Genomic DNA, 18118 nt, shown 5'->3' on the forward strand with positions numbered 1-18118 from the left:
ACAGAAATGGGTGTGGACCTGGGGGTGTGTCAGCCTCATTGTAGGACAGAGTTTCCAAGGCTAAACTGAAGAAGGCTCTCAGGGACTTTTTTTTACTACAAATATCCCTACCTCTAGTCCCGTGACTAGAATTTTTGTTCATATCTGCAAATCTAAATAAGAATTGTTTCTGAAAAAGCTGTCTCCCACATGCCAAACATGTCTAAAAATTCCTGTATTTCCATGTCAAAATCCCATTTTTTCTGTTACATTACTAGGTTGCAGCAAATTTCATTTCATCTTGAACATTTCCAACCAAGACACAAAATAAATAAAATGAAGTTATAGACATGTTTTGTTGTTGTGTTTGGAGCATGAAACATGAAAATAATGAAGTGTCTGGATATAGATGAAAATGAGCAAGCATTTTATTGAAGAGATGCACAGGAGAAATAGCTGAGGTGTCAGAACTCCCAGAAATGCTTCCGTTCATTTTATTTTAAATACTAATATATATTCTTGATTTTTCTTTAGTGATTACAGTTCTAATAATAATAATAATAAGAAGAAGACGACTTTTTTTTTTTATGTATGACTATGAAAAGTGTTCCATGTAAAGACAGCTTGGTGGTAAAAAGTCTTGTTTGCTCTTAATTCATGGCATCAGGAAATTAACTGCAAGTATTTCCATGAAAAGCTATTTCAGTATAAGAGCAGTGCACAGCTCAGCATTCTGAGTCGCTACAGAAAACACCTAAAAACTGGGGTTAATGTGGGAAGCACAGACTATTAAGTATTGTACAGCTATTACTGCCAGACATGCCTGCAAGAAAATTTTTAAAAAACAATTTTGTATGCTGTCTCTTCAATTCTTTCAACACACTGAAGAGTAGGTTGCCTTTGTATTGACTTGCTTTGCCTCATAGGTGACCGTCATATAAACATTTTGGTCTCAACCTACTGACATTTTGATAGGAAAAAAAAATGAAAAGGTTTCACCTTACATTTCTAAGCTGATTCTCAAATTGAAAATTTCTCAAGTGAGAGAACTTTGCTGTGAAATAGTAACTTCCAAGGATTTAATTTTTGGTACATGGTCAAAAAGAAATGTTTTGAAATGTTTTGTTGTGTAGTTTTTTATTTCTTCATACTTAAAATTCTACCAAAGTCTACTAGAGGAGACATTATTTTCTTAGAAGAAAAAAGATTTTAGATGTATCATTGAAAGTTACTGATATTCTTCTAATTATTTATTTTTCTGAAAAAATCCCATATTTTTAATGAAAAATACAGTTTTTTCCATAGGAAAAATTTTGAAAAGTTGTATTTGAATGAAAGTTGACTGATGATTTGTACCTGTAGCATATCCTTCCACTTAAACTATGTATTCTAACTAAGAACTTCAAGTAAAGTGAAGCCACTGGATGCATAAACAAACCTCAGAAGTATATACAGTAAGTCTGGAGAAAGCTGACTTCTGATTAAATTTGACTTCTCATTAACCCCTCCAGTTCTCTAAGATATTTTAGCAACAATATCATCTTATGGTTAAAATCCAAGCAATGGTGGGACAGCACACTGCCAAATACCCAGTCTGCCTAGTAATGAATTGACTGTTATTTGGTTACCAAGAGTTTTGACTCTAATATTTCTCCAGAAGCTTTAGGGACTTTCAAATGTGGGAAAAGTTTAATCACTAAACGTATAATAAGGAACTGTCTTTTGTACTAGGTTCATTTGTCTGAAGATGTCAGTATATAGCTAATCTCATTTCTTCTCTGACTTTAAATTCATCTGGGTTGAAACAGACACTTCTGCATTCACCAGTGCTAACTAGTGATTAAATTAATATTAGTTTTGTTTAAAACCAATATCAGTTTAATTTGAGGTGCCCAATTAAGAAGAAAAGGCTATGATGAACTCTCTGAGGAAACCCAACAGTTACTGACAAAACTGTAGGAATGATACATCCTTAGCAAGGATGTGGCAGTATAAATCATCAAATCCTTGTTTGGCAATTAGAAGGAAAATGTGGATTAACAAAACTATTCCAGCTCACCACAATAAAAAATGTGAAGCCAAAACACTACGTCAATTTCAACACTGTTCTATTTTCACCATATCCTCAATAAAATTGGACGGTTCTGCAAGTCTTACCCATTTTTCTCCTACCAGCCCCAAAGAAAGATGTGCTTGTAATGGAAGTATTTTGCTAGAGACATACTGCGGAATGATAATAAGAAAAACACTCAATTTTACTTCAATTTCTTATGCACTGGAAGAAATTTGTGCATCTGAAGAGGCTTACTCTCTAATCTACTTGGCACTCCATGATACACACCACGTTTGACACTGATAGCCTTCTAGATCCGAGGTGAGATCAGCCAACTTAATAATAATTATTGCCAGCTGGCCTCGGGTTGGCTGTCCACAACCCTGAAGCTACCACCCTTCCTCCAGCCAGAAACTGAACTGCCACTGGTGGCAGCCAGAGCTCTTGCAGTCTCCTCACTGTCCTGCCTGTCATACTGTCCTCACCCACCTTCAAATTGTGATTGAAGCCACACGATCAGCAATAGTGGGTTGCTGTGACATTGTCCGCTGGGACTATACAGAGCTAAACATGGGTGGGGGGAGTATACACTTGCTCACTTTCACCATTTATCACTGATCTTTTACTAGTTTGCAACAATTAACCTCTTGTCCACCTCCAGACTACTAATTTTAGAGAAGGATTAGAAGAGACCATTGCCTCTAATTGATCTTTGCTGCTGGAGAGGCAGTAACCCCAGAGCCTGACAATTTTTGTAGAAAGTTCAGCCCTCAGCTGGCACAGACATAGCCCCATTGCACTCCTCAGTGGTATGCTGCATCACACCAGACGAGGAGCTCTCCCAGAAGTCAGACTTAAAGCCATTACCTGGAAAAATCTCTCCTGTACTTCTGTAAGGTGGACCAACCCTGCTGAGACGTGAGCTTTGAACCCATGCTAAGGTGCAGAATGTGACTGGTGCAGGAAAGCTGTGTGAGAGGTACTGGTAGGAGAGCTTCTGCAGGATAACAGCAATCCTCATCAGTCTTTTCACCTTCTTAATATCAAGAATGTAATTGCATTGCAAGCATCCATCCTGTGCAGACAAGCAAACTCTGGCTGCTAGATGTTTCAAAGGCATGGGAAAGGCAAGTCACGCGTCGGATGGGAAAAGCAGCAGGCACGGGGAGGGGAGGTAGCAGCTTTCCATCGCATATACCCACTGAACAGCAGGATCCTTTATCTTCCCCCCCAGCCTGGTAAAACAGAGGACTAACTTTATTTTCAGACATTCTTTCCTCCCTAACACAGACTTACTATTGAAGGAAAAATTGTATTGCACACTATAGAGAACAATTTCATCAACTAATTTGTTTTTATTGCCTTCCAAGGTGCCCTAGCTAGCTGTTCAGTCTCCAAGGCGGGCACAGGGAAAGCTAAGATTGTTCTCATTACTGCCTTTCACACTGCTGAAGTTGTGGCTGACTGCAATATTCCGTTTAAGTGATAATAGTTTTGAATATTCCCCATGTTCAACAGGAAATTAATTTCATCTAGAAACTTTTTACCCAGCAACACTCAGTTGTAGATCACTTCTGAACCAAGAGGATGTTCTCCTGGATGCTGCATATATGGGCAGTGGGAAATTCAAAGCAGCACCTCGGAACAAGAGCTTGCAACGGGACCGAGCACTGACCAGACACGCTGGGCTAAAAGCTCACTGGAGATGGAGGCAGTGAGTCTGTACCATTTTAATACCACGTTTTTTTAAAGGTTCTTACCCTTTTAATTCGCTTTCCATGGTAAGGGAAATAGGGTCTGGGAATGGGACAAAGCCACTCAGAAGCAAAGGGTGCTGTGAAGGAGCAGAGGTGCTGCAGTCAGCGTGGAGGTGAGTGAGCAGCGCGCTGGGCGCCACTGCAGCAAGGTGGGGTGCTCTGCTTCACACAGCAAGGCAAAGCCGGTTCTGCTTCCAAATCCAAATCATCCAGTGAAAACAAGTCGATGAATGCAGCTTCTTCTCTCTGAGAATCATTAACAGCCAGCCATCAACCGAGCCTCACTTAACCAAATGCATTACTGTTTTGAAAACATTTCCTAACTTGTTTATGGAGAGGACCTCCGGCTTGTGCCCCACCGGCCTCTCAGCAATTTGCTTTTAATGTTCATTGTTGTTACCATTTGACTGCTCATTGAAATCCCAGAGTAGTCTGCCTACTCCCTCACGGCACAGCTGAGCATTTCAAAAGATGGAGCCAAGGACAAAATAACCTGCAATGAGTACCAGGACTCTACCAAAAACTGATGCAGAAAATATGTAAGGAAATATTCTAGGAGATTTAGGAAAAAAAAAAAAAGAAAAAGAAAAAAAAAAGAAAAAAAGAGCTGGATCTGTTATTAAGCCACTGTGAGAAACTGAAAAAGTTCTTCTAACATTTACAGAAAATATGGCGTGAATTCTCAGCTGTTTCAGATTGGGTCAGCTCCTTGCTTTGACGCCATGCTCTGCCAGCTGGCCATCTTTCCTAGAGGAATGGCTGGTCCCCGTGTTAGCAAATGGCACTGGTGGCCTTTCAAGTGGAGCCCGACAAACTGTTTCCTGTTAACATGGTCACTCATCTGTCGAGTGGGGACAAGCAGGCTGTTGCCCTGCTTCTTCACTTCTCATTCTGCTTTGTTTGCTCTTCCAAAGAAAAATCGTGTGCTTCAGCTTTCAGGTGCACTGAAGTGTTTCTTCCAAACTACAGCTTAAACTGTAGGATTCCTCAGAATAAAATGTGGTATAATATAAAGCTACAAGATGTCTTTATTGTTAAAGATGCTTTGTTTTACCAACAACAATAGCAACAGCAAACAAACCAAAAAAAAAAAAAACCTAAACCACATGGCCAAATCCAAAGGCCGACCTAGTCATTTAAAGAAGAATATAACACTATGTTTTTAAGTGCTTAATTACTCTTTTCAAGATCTTTTAGTTCTCATAAACAAGCTTATATATCAAGGAACAAGAACTTGAACAGGATTTTAGCAAACAGAAATGAAAAGCTGAATTACCTTGTCGTCTTTCCAGACAGTATTCCAGGGTGTCCCTAACGAAACCTTTTCTGCACGAAAAAAATCTCTAGAGGATGAGTTCCACTAGCTCCCAGAGGGCTGAGTTTTGTGTTTAATAATGCTCTCCTAACCTGTGATTATGAGAGATCTATTTTGAGTGAACACAGTTTTCAGGTTACAGAAAACAATTTGATAATCCCAATCAGAGCTTCAGTAACAACACCACAGAAGAGGGAGGAGAAGAATGAATGTACTGATGCAGTAGACATCCAGTAAACTCAGCAAACAACCTTTGGGTGTCTACAAATGAATTATTTGCTTGAGTAATTCAACATATTTCCTTAAACAGAGAGGGGCAAGGGATGATTTAGGTGTCATTTATGGAGGCAGAGTACTCCTTTGGTCTCCCTGCACCTGGGCTATCTCCTCCATGACCTGCAGATCCCAGCAAAGCAGGCACCCAAGTGACTGTTGTAGTGGAGCCCCACGTGCTCCCAGTTAACACGTCTCTCCGCAGCCACGTGGGGTTGGCAGTGCTCTTGCTTCTCCTCTTTTCACTTACAGAGAAATTAATATCTCCAGAGAAATTAACTTTGCAGGTGAAAAAATAGAACTGAAGGCTTAGTAATAATGAAACAAAGACAAAATGCAATACATTTTGTACTTTGGAGATATAAATTTTATTCTAAAATGCCATGATATGACCTACTTTTGTGCAAACCTTCGCGAGCAATGTGTTGCTATGGTGGGTGAATTTTACTTGTCATTGGCTATTCCAAACTACAGGTCTACAAGGCATTTGAAGAGCAATATCCAGCACAACCACCGTAATTGCAGCTTCCAGTTACTGGGAAAGAATCACAGTTCTACACTTAGAAAAAATATCTCATCTGCCTTCATTACAGATTGATCTTCGCCCTCTATTATTGATGCAGCTGACAAGACAATCACATTAAGACTGCTCTGAAGAAGCTGACACAATGGAGCTTTCAGATATAAATTTATAAGTGTCCTGACTTGTCAGTTTTCCCACTATAAATCTTTTTTGGAAGGGGATAAGGGGAAATAGCTAGTTATAATTTAGCCATGAAAATTTAATTATCGGCTCAAATCTGCTGAATTTAGAAATGAGGTTTGGTCATAAAACGGCATGTTTGAAAGAGACTGAAACCACAAGATACTTGACATCTAAGATGCATTGGGTTTACTTATTAATAAAACAGGTAATTATTGGAACCCAAGATTAAACACTCTTTTCCTGTAAGGGTAAGGAATACAGAAAGAACATCTGAGATACATCAGCAAGGTTTCACCTCTTCCATAACTACATAAATTACTGAACTTTGATTTATGGTTAATCAAAGTAAGTAATTATGTGCAAAGCATTTTGTACCTTTTTTTTTTTTTGTCAGTTGTGCAAAGGTCATGCCCATCCTGGGAAATCATGAAGAGACATATGATGTTCTGCCACCCTGTCTGTGGTATTCCTGGCTGCTGGGCACCTGTGGGCACACAGGAAGCCACCCTTGTCCTCCAGGTGCCTGGATGCAACCCCTTCCCCTTGGGAAGGCAGGGCCTTAACCATACTTATACTTTTTCAAGACCATCACAGTGATTTCAAACTACTATTAAAACAGAGAAGGCTACTGATGGATAAAAAATCAGCCCCCTCCAAACCTGCAGGCAGCTCTGTATAACTATGTCAGATGTTCTTATAAGCAGAGGATACAGAAGCATTTTGTGCTACAGAATTTGAGTAATTCAAAGCCAGGATTAAAGTGATATTACAGGCCCTCAATCGTTAATGCAAATGCCTGAGTTAGCAATTCTGGACACAGCCCTGGGCACAGACATTAGTATTCAAAGCAAGGACATCACAAACAGAGCTGCACACTAGAAATATAAAAAAGAAAAAAAGAAAAAGACGAGAAAAAAATCACTCTGCAGACTGCAGCTGCTCAATATAGGTCATCTTTCAATTTTAATTTGAATCATCATCTTTCCAAGTCAAACTGACTAATACTAGGGTACCTTATCCAAGAGCTATGTGGTCCAATCAAAGATCAATTTAAAATGTGTTCAAAGAGATCGATTCTTCTAATTCATGGACATTAGAAGCTCTAAGCTCTGCTAGCATCGCCAAGACGTGACCAAAGCATCATTCAGCCACAGAGACACAGACAATACTCAGTGGATGTAGATTAACTGAAATGAATTTTTATTAACTCACCTGGCAACATAAGCCAGAAATAAAGCACACAGAGCTCATTCTTCCTTGAGTATTTCACTGTGTCAGCCAGCCTTAAATTTTCCTGGCCCACTGGGACCTCCCCAGCTTTCTTTGGGTAAGGTTCCCCAGATGAAGACACGTGAAGACAGATGTTTTGAGAAATATATACACTGAAAGACACATGGATGTTTATCATCCACCTTCACAACCCCCAGATGTCTGTCTCTACAGGGCCTAAGAGCTGCCATCCCCCTTATCCCTAGGGCATCTCTTGTTTAGCTCCTCCACAGAAAAACCCAAGAACAAATGTTCAAACATTAAATATATGAATTTCAAGTGTGTTTTGATTAAAAAAAATGCAGTGTAGCAAAACCAATACATGGACTGCATTTGGGTTCCTGAGCCATCCAATGTCATTAGGTAAACTGTAGGTAATGAGTTTTACTCTCTCTTGCTGGATTTTATGCTGAAATATAACCTCTGTCTAAAAGGGAACTGGTCCTGACTTTCTTCAGGGTGTTGGGTTTTTTGTTTTGTTTTTTTTTGTTTGTTTTTTTCATGCATCTCAGAGAAGAACTCAGCATAACTGTTCTGCTAAATTCATACATTCAGATTTGGGAAGCTGGACCAACCTTTTCCCTTTCATTGTTGGTTTTGCCACACCATTAGTTTTAATTGGCAATATTAGTAGCAGAGGCATGCAGCTCAGTCCTTGCTGCTGCCTGTTTGCTCCTGCTGATGCCAACACCAGATTCCTCTGAGTCGAGTCAGTCTTCTTATTTTCAGGCTCACATTTTTCAACCCCATCAAAACTCTTAAAAATGTACTTTTGAAAGCTCAACATTTCATTTCAGGTATATACCAGCTTCATAATTTAAAAGCTGTTTCCAGAGAAAAAGTCTATTAAAAATTGGAAAACCAAACAAGAAAGCTAGTAGATACTCAAACAGAATACTGTGAGATTCCTCTGCCAGTCATCCCATGTGGTCATGGTAAACTATTTCTGGATTTTTCATAAAACTCCATGGTTTGAGTGACCTCTGTGTGCAATTTAACACCATCAATTACCAGCCTGTGGTAAAGCAAACAGCTGCCTGGGGATTCCCAAGCCAATTAATTCTGTTATGCACAAAAGATAAGGTACTGTAGCTTATAAGTAGTACTTCCCTATTTACAGGGAGGAGAAAGCAAGATCTAACCTAAAAGTATTGTTTAATGGCTTTCCTGAAGAAGAATTTTATGTTTGGTGTATTGGAAGGTTACTTCATACTTCCAAATTAGTTGGAAGGATCTATTGTCAGTGTAAGAAGTTACTCTGCATATGCAACCCCAGCTCCACTGGATGTCTAAATGATGTTATAGCAACTGAAAGAATAACACCTCATCAGCTTGAAGGATTGTAAGTGGATATGTGAAAAAGATTCCCAAACTGGACAGTGAGTAGTTATGTATAGTTACATGCCTGGCTGTGAAAGACGTGGAGCATCGCCTGCACCTAGCATTCTGCGCCGGGCTCTGGTGTGTTTTCCAGCATTTTCTTTCTTTCCTCACTAGAACAGAATTGTAATTGTCTATTTGTTTTGATATGTATTTTTTAATGAGTTTGATACATCGTTTTGAGTAAGCTTTGAAATACTTATATATAAATATATATATATATATATATATATATATATATAAATGCTTATTTAAAAATCCAGCATAGTTAATGCTTGATAATAAAACCAATAGTAATTCTTTCTGGTAAATTATTTATCTGGGAGTTTTCTTTTTACTTTGTTTATTTTTCCACTTCAATACCTTTTGCAAATTACTTATTATTATAATTAAGATAAAGCAGTGATTGCAGAAATGCCACAGAAGAAAGTGGTTCCATGAATCTGGGCAGCACAAATCAGATTACATAAAACACAGTGTTTGAACACAGCAGTTAAGTAGCCTAGTTGATAGTGCCACGAGAGGCAATGCTAGTTCAAAACCACAAAAGCTTTAAAGCAGCTTGAGCATCTGAAATGGATGTTAAAGACTAATGCTCTCCTACATTATACCTGCAAAATGGCAGAGCAAATCTGTCATCTAGAAAAGTGACTTTGTTGCAGCATTGCAGCTAGGAATTGAAGAAGGAAACTGAGGCATTCATTGTGGGAAGTTTTGTTGTTTTGTTTTGTTTTTAAAGTTGTTGGCAACATATAGTACACCATTTGTCTAAATATAATTTTACATGTTTTTTAACAAAATAAAATTTCTTGACTTCTAAAATATATCAGGTGATTAAATAAAGTAATTTAATTGTCTAAATTCTTATCTGAGATTGTTTTTCTCTTGCTGAAATCAAACGGGAAAATACAAATACAGTCACTGAAGGAGCGCCAGTACATAAAGAAACACTCAAGAGATTTTCTGCATGATGGGGACACACTTGTGTGTTTACAGTGAACGTTCCTACAAAGAACCTTTTTCAGAAGTTTCTCCTGCCTATTTTACCCTCTGATTCATCTTTTGGCCAGAACTCCAACCTCCAAGCTCCAGTATCCTGAACTGGAAGTGGTTTTCCAAAACTGCATTTCTTTCCCAAGTGAGCCTTACCTGATTTCAACTCCACGCATTTCCACGTCTTATTTTTGTGCCACTCCTTCACAAATAATGTTGATGTCCCTCTTGTGAATATGTCAGTACAATGGGGTTATCATTCTGGATTTATGGCAAAACCAGACATAGGAGAGGTCTAAGTGGGATCAGGCTCTTGAGCTAAAATAAAGAGCTCTCTGTTACCTTAAGAGGAAAAAATAAAATAAAAGAGATAAATACCATGCAGTGATGAAAAAAACATTTGCAGTGACTATGCTGTTTTCAGTAGTTTTTGTTTAATGAAACCCTCGTTATACAACATACATCAAAATGTTTAAAACAAATCTACAGAAAGCTACGCCAAGATTTGCTATCTAACAGCTGATATTCTACACCCTGAGAAAATAAAATAGCACTCAGCAAAACAAACAAGACAACCATTTTATGAAATAGAGGAGAGCAGTTTCCTCTAACGCAGGAATCATGGATTAAATTTCCTGGCTTGCAATACGCAGGAGGTCAGAAAAGATGTTTATAATGGCACTTTCTTGCTTAAAAATCTATGAAAACAACTGATTGGTCTGTCAGGTTCAGGCTATATTCTGCTCTGTTACTTTCCAGTTTGACCTCTTAATCCCATCCATCTCTGAAACAAAGTGAATATCTTCCTAAATTCATTTAAGTTCTCCTTCAAAGAATCTGAAATCAGTGAGTTTTTTTTTTTTCCACTGGGTGTAGGTTGGGCCTAAGGCCTCTTTATTCCAAAAATATATATGGATGTATTGAGAATATATTCCAAATGTATATTAGTCTTTATGTAAAATACTTCACTGAGTTCCCCACTCATTTACACTCTCAGTAAATTATATGAATTACATTGTTGTTTTTTTTTTTCTTGTAGCACTAATACTAAGCATAATCCATACTCCAAAAAAAAAAGTTTTAAATGCAGCAAATTAATTTGCATTCTTGCACAAAACACCAAGTACCATGAACAGAAAACCAACACCCAGCACAAGAGGAAAATCATAAAATCTCTCTATAAATATTACACCTTTCTAGCCCAACAAAAAGCAAACTATTACAACTTTATAGTGTGGCTGCTGTTGGAGAATACATTCCATTTCATTAAAAAAAAAGTTAATATTTAAAGAGTAAACATAAAGGAGAGGGTCTAGATCATCTTTCACAAACGAAGTAGGGCTATAAATAACATCAATAACAATTTTCCTCTGTTTTCCATTTTTTGTGTTTGCTGCAAAGGTCAAAGATGAACAGCAACAAACTGGTTAATAGATTCTAAGCATGAGTGACCCACCTGAGGAAAGCTGAAGCATATGTTGTGGTCCTGGGGAATGGCTGAGGTGACTGCAAAGCAGAGGAGCAGGAGACAAAATCAAGCATGGCAGGATACGGTGCTCCACCCATCACGATCTGCTCTTTTACTTGAGTTTCTTGGCTATGTCCAGGCATCCAAAACAACATTTTGCTGGTGGTTTTGGAGAAAGTAAAGACATTATTACTGCCTCATATCTCATAATGACACATTTCCCTTAAAACACAAGTGGAAGGGGCAATACCCCATGAGCTGAGTTGGCTTTGTTTAACTGGGCCCCACACCTGGACCAGGAGGAAACCCTTGTGTGAGCAAATGCTGAATGCAAAGATGAACCCTACCCAACAGGTGAAGACACTGGAAATGAATGCTCCTAAAGACTTTGACTAGGTTAAAAACAGTCAGAAAGCATTGTTGAGTATCACATCTGATATTTTCAATCAGCAGGTAAACATTGCCCAACTTAATTTTTTAAATATTTATCTCATTTATTACTTTTAGAAAAAATGAAAACACCAATAAGTACTGTGAGGATTAGCATATCTGAAACATAATCTTTCATGACTTGTTAGCAGATAACATTAATTCTATAAACTTTTTGTGAATTTCTAATTATCTTTTACCATTTTCCCTCATGGGAATAATAAGTATATTAGGATGTGCCATACTTTCCAATAGTCTGCATTATTTATTTATGCTATATTTATACTCTTAAATGTGTTGAGTCATTTCAAGCAATTTAGAATATTTGCAAAGTCTAATCATCTGACATAAGCCCTGGATCAGGAAAGCACATTAATATTTTTTTTCTGTGTTTTCAGAAGTGACTATAATGTATCTAAAAAGACAACAAAAAAATGTAAAAAATCCAGATGTGTAACATCTGTTCAGAATGATCTACTTTAAACTCTGTGAAAGAACTATAGCAACTAGGGCAGAATTTAAACATTCACTAAAGTACAACTAGAATGCAGTAGACTCATCCTTCTTTAGACTAATGTTAGAGTCAAGACGATGACTTCAAAATATTTAATGGTCGACACCAGAAGTGCTCCATTTTGCAAGGATAGTGAAAGCCGACATCCAAGGGTCAGGTTCAACTTCCCGAACCAGATGCTTCCTTGTAAGGCCCAGATCTTTGACACTGGAACACCTAATCTCTCATGAAATCTATATTTTCCCTGTCCTTCACTTTCGAAAAAATAAATAAATAAATAAAGGATGGACTAAAAGTGCTACCTGCTTGATAGGGAAGTTGAACAGAAATGCATTATATGTTATGAGTAATCCAAATTCTCCAAAATGATGATTACTGCTATAAACTGTTTCATGAGACTGTTCTCCGTGGATACGCAGCACCTGCCCCCAAGCAGCCCTTCTCACCAAGGGCTGAGGAGGAGGAGCCGGCTTCTGCCTCGCTCCCCCTGCCCCAGCCCGATGCTCACGCAGCCATCGCCCAACCCAGGGCCAACAGCACGAGCCTTTCTGAGACCAGCAGCACACCACAGGGAAGAATTTGGTATTTGGGAATTGAGTTCTAAAATCTATACTAAATGCATTTGCTGTTTCTCTCTACTAGGATTCATTAATTCTGATAGCAAAATATAATATTTATATTACTATAAATCATATTTATTTGTTATTCTACCAGTTACGCTTTGCTACTGTGCTCAGATAGAAGCAGATTGCTAATTTTGTGCCACAATAAAGTTTGTAATGAATGCTATCATTAACTATTCCTTTATGTCTGATGAGCTAATAAATAATTTCTTCCTCAGCCATTACAAAATCATTTTGCATACAGACCCCTGACGCATTCCTGCTAGGGCCTCCACTTACAAGCCCCTCCAGGTAAGTATTTATTATGTATTTTTAATCATCTCTGGGACATGATGTACATTTCACAACTCAAATGTTCACATTTTTACTATTACCAATGACATTATGTATGAAGGACTTCATCTGGCTACAGGTTTGCTTGTATTTTGTCATTAAGCTTGGGGCGTTCTTACCAGCCAGAGCGAGCACGCTTGTGTTGCTTATCCCCTTCTCTGCCAGTTTTCCAGATGCCTCTGAGTAGGGTTCGATCCCCTCTCAGATGCTGCCAAGATGTGAAGGTCACCACCAAGCCACTAACCAGGCTGGCAGTGGCCATCACGTGCAGAGGATGGTCCATGCCCTAGCCCTGCACTCCCCAGGTGCAGAGCTGCAGCTCAGAGCCCATAAACTGCCCCTATGCTATTATTGCTCGCAGTGATTTTGCCTGTAATAAAGACGTTTCCTGTCCCACTACTGAGCTTTCCATTCCATTTGCTTTAAAAAAAAAAAAAAAAAAAAAAGACACTGCTATAACAAATCCCCTATGAGAGAACAAGAGTATCTACTTCCATTAAAATGCTTTCTCCCTGCAAGAGGGAAGATAGCGCAGCTAAAGCACCGAGTCCAGTATGAAATCAATTCTATCCGCTGTGTATAAGGAAAATGTGAAATATAAATATGAATGCTTTTCTGCTATTATAAACATTGGTTTTCTGTATGATGAGTGTTAGTCTATCTGTATTATTTCCAAAAGCTTTTTGGAGTAAAGCATGTAGCACCAGCCATAACAACTTGTTCCTTCAAAGGAACAGTGCGATGCAGCACAAGCAGAGCAACTTAAGTAGCAATATTACAAATGAATTGCATCTGCAGCCCTGCTAGGAGCCACTTTTCATATCTTTTTTACCTGAGCTACTTAAGTCGAAGTGTATTTCAGAACTGAGGACTGGCTAACCTAAGCACAAAATCCGTGATGACAGCAATTATGATTTATATTTATCAATGCATATATTTATCAACTTTATCAGTGATTATATATATTTATTTGCACTTGGGTAGAAGGCAAGATCCCTGGTCATGCACCAGGAAACAAGAACGTGAAGCACTGCATAACCTGTGGATATTTAAATGGACTTTATCCCTAAAGCTTACACAACATATGAAGCACCCTAATGGCAGCCACTTCTCTATTCAATTGTATTATGCACAGGTATCCTGGTTTAGCAAGCACTCCAACATAGTTTTTAATGCTGCAGCTAGCTCATGCCAATCTAGACCTATGCTCCAGACCAGAAATCCACTGATTTTCAGTCAAGCAATGATAATCAAGAAAGCTCTGACTCCTAACACACAGACTTTACAGAAGCTTGTCCATTATAATGGGATAAACACCTACCACCAGTATTTCTAGGAGTCTCATGCGTTACTTGCAATGCTATCTTAGAAGAGTGTTAAGTTTTAATTAAATGACTTTCATTAAATCAAAGGTAGTCTGAGCAATGCTTTCATCACCGATGTGCTAATATACAGCCATACACATGGCATTATTTAGCTTGGGAGGAGGAGGGAAGATTCTAGAGATCCATTCATTGTTTTAGCCATTTTACCTGTAATAAAATCACCATGGGCTTTATCTAAATCCTACTGAAGCCACAGACAACCTGTCCATTGACCCCACTGTTTTTTGGATGAACTCCCAATTGACAGCTGCCGCAAACCTTTCACTGGCAAAGTCTCACTGAACTTTTACTCCCTTTTGCCCAGGAGTTAAAAAAAATAAAAATAAAAATAAGCTCAGGATTACAACCCAATGCTTTAATCACTTCCAAGAGTGCTAGCAGAACACTTCAGAGGGGAAGAGAACGAGTAAAATGACCAAAAGAAAGAGAAAGCTGGAAAGAGCTACTCAGTTGAGACTGTCTTTTAGCAATGCACTATTCATACAATAAGCCCCAGAAGTAAAATCAATTTAATAGCTATTTTTTTTTAGCTACATTTCCATCCCCACGCAGTGTTGCCATGTGCCTGTATTCTGTTCCTTACCTTTCAATAATTTAATGGTCCTCACTCTTGCCTTAGGCTCATGAACCCACAGAACTTGGAGATATTTTTTATTAGAGATTCCTTGCCAGAGGCCTTTCTTAGGTTTGCAAAGGCTACACTTCCCACTAGCCAGCTTCATTATGCAGAATTCACATTCCGACTTATAACTATGAACCAAATGCTAAAGTTGGGAAGTGTATGAAATGTCATGAGATAACCCACAAATAGAGAAACCTCACTGTCAGAAGACAGGAAAGTGGCCATTAGGGAATGCAAGTGGAATGATGCTGTAGAACCGACCCCACTAGAATTATTTTAGCAATGTCTGCCCCAAAAAAATATTTTTGTAAAGGAACTAGATGCCAAGAAAAAAAAAACAAAACACAATGGCTTATAGCAGAATTCACCAATATTTAAAGCAACCAAAAAAAAAAAAAAAAAACAACCAACAGACAAACCATCACTGACATCCCAACCCAGAACTTAAGGAATGTGCTCCCCTTATTTTTCCTGCCTCCTCCACTTTTCCCTTCCTTTGTGGTGTCATTAGGTATTTACCCCGTTCCTGTAAAACAGTGTCTATTAATATAAAGAAATTATAATGTGAAACTGAAATTTGTAACTGGCATATAACGCATTATAACATGGATGACCTTGTGCATATTTATGTACAGAGAGAGATGAATACCAAAAGAGGCTGATGTCAGAAGGGAAATGTTCTTTTCCTTTTCACTCCCATTTCCCCAACCATGAGACACCTTTCAGAAGTTGCACATCTGTCCTGACCATCCAGAACCACTAGGTTTCTCAAGGCATCTTGCTGTCTTGTCAAGCTATTTGCCTTACAACCAAGGGTCATTTATTTAACTAAACAAGCAAGTTCTACACTTGAATACCAGGTACTTTCATAACTGAACTTCGATATCCATCAGTGCCCACCTCAGGGACTGGAGATGGACACTAAGCAAACCCCTCTGATCAGCCTTGTTGATGGTTCTCTCCCGCACACAGCAGAGCCAGTAATGGAAAATGAAAAGATGTGCATTTGTGAAGATTGAAAAGATGTGCATTTGTGAAGATTGAAATCTCCTTCACAAATTGAGTGTATTAAGCATCTGTACTATTTGGCAGACCTGTGCATCAATTCTGAAATAAAACAGTGTTAACTGCTCTACAATATTTTTCTCTCTTATAGCTTCCCACACTCCGTGTGAATTACATGGGTAAAAAATTATGCTAGCCTTTTGGACAGCGAGCTGAACAGCAAATAAATTTGACAAGCATGGTGCCCATGCAAGACAATTTACCTGTTATATGTCATTTTAAGGAATCAAAATCTTTTGCTCTTTGGGGAGTACTTCTGAATCTCAACATTATGTATCTGATCATACCTACTGTCACAACTTCATAGCATTTTGGATATTTATTCACAGTATTTCCATCTTTGTGCCATGTTGTCTCATTACTACATCATGATGCTGAACTCTGATCCCTGCAGTAACTTGCTTTGCAAATGAATTCTGCTTCAGAAAGCCTCTTTGTGCCAAAATACATGGATTTTGGATTCTCACATTTTATTAGCAACCATCATTCTTCTTTTACAGCTATGTCACCACAAACTTGCCCATTTAATGTAAATTCACATGTAGCTCAGACAAAGAATGACCTTAGAGAGGTGAACGTATTGCATATAAGTTAGTTATGTATATCAATATGTTTTCAATGGGAAAACTGAATGGTCAATTTGTTTGAGAACTATGGTGATTAGTAAAATAACTGAAAATAACAGTGTGTAAGTGCTTAGCTTTAGGAAAAAGTTTTTTTCTTCCCATGCATGATTGAGCACTCATAAAAACTTTATGCTCTACTTGGCATTATTCTGTGGATGATTTTTTAGCACATTACAAAATAATGAAAGATAAAATGCTACTATTCAATCCTCTACAGCTTAAATTAGTCACTTACTATGTCTCTTTAAATACGATAACTACATTCAGAAACAATGATCTTCAAGCCTTATTAGTGAAACATTGAAAGAAAGAAAAAAAAAGAAACAACTTTTAGGAAAACTGTTTTGTTTGTCACTTTCCTAGTTTAATGAGTAGGAAAGCATCATGAAAAAACTTGTTCTTAATAATGGCAAAAAATTTAGGTAAATCAATAATTCAGATTATAGCTTGTTGATAGTGCAATAATGAATTCACGTACTGTTTGGAGCAAGCTTTCTGCTGGGCAAACAGTCCTCCCAGCTGTTCTCAGCCAGCTTTGGTGGCAGGAGTCAGGGAAGCCATCAGGAGGACAGGACACCCCAATGGATGCCAATGACGTGTGGGTACTTTTAGTTCCTTGCTATAAGTCTCCAGCCCCTCACATGGCAGAAAAGAGAGGAAAAGCCAGGAAAAGTGGAGTTTTCCTTTCTTTGGTGACTTTCAGAACGTTTTTCATGAAACAGTGTGCTTGACATTCTCTTAATATCACATCATCTGTTCTTTACAAGACCAGATTTTTAAATGCCTTTAATGATGCAAATAAGTGCTGGTAAGAATTGCTGAGGCTCAGTTGAAGTCAATGGGGCTCTGCCAATTACGCTAGTGGAGCGGCAGCTTCTTTGAGAAGAAAATGCCATGAAATCAGTAGAGCCTACCAGCTAAGAATGCTGTTGGGAAAATTACAGGAACATGTTGCCTGTAAATTATTAATAAACAATAAGTAGTTGAATTACTCACCCAAACAAGTCATGTATACATTAAGAAAGAGTTTCTGCAACAAGGTTTGAATGGAATACTTCATGATTAAATGGAGTTTAATTAATGGTACAGCTGCCTAATAGAAAGCAAGTACTTTCCTATTATTATATTGTACCTGCAGTAGCACAACTCTAATTATTGTGTACATCTGCTATATGCTGAGGAATCACAGAGCCAAATTATTTACAGAAACACTAATAATTACTGAATTCACCTACAGATAGTCATAACAATAATTTTAAATTTAAATTTAAAATGTTTATATTCCACTGAAAAAATAAAAAATAAGCTGCAATATGTGACGTGGGTAT

At 38.1% G+C, this 18118-nt stretch overlaps 1 long non-coding RNA gene across 3 annotated transcripts in view; it reads right to left on the reverse strand.

The window, feature by feature from the left end:
- LOC121074859 overlaps positions 1-18118 on the reverse strand; it is a 178214-nt gene that overhangs the window by 34391 nt on the left and 125705 nt on the right. For all 3 annotated transcript variants that reach the window (XR_005822572.1, XR_005822573.1, XR_005822571.1), the window contains exons 2-6: positions 11182-11352; positions 9882-10067; positions 5066-5196; positions 3793-4035; positions 2900-3267 (exon numbers count right to left, since the gene is read on the reverse strand). This is a non-coding gene — a long non-coding RNA (uncharacterized LOC121074859). The remainder of the gene's footprint in view (positions 1-2899; positions 3268-3792; positions 4036-5065; positions 5197-9881; positions 10068-11181; positions 11353-18118) is intronic.

Source organism: Cygnus olor, chromosome 9 (assembly GCF_009769625.2).
Source record: "Cygnus olor isolate bCygOlo1 chromosome 9, bCygOlo1.pri.v2, whole genome shotgun sequence".
Lineage (NCBI taxonomy): Eukaryota > Metazoa > Chordata > Aves > Anseriformes > Anatidae > Cygnus > Cygnus olor.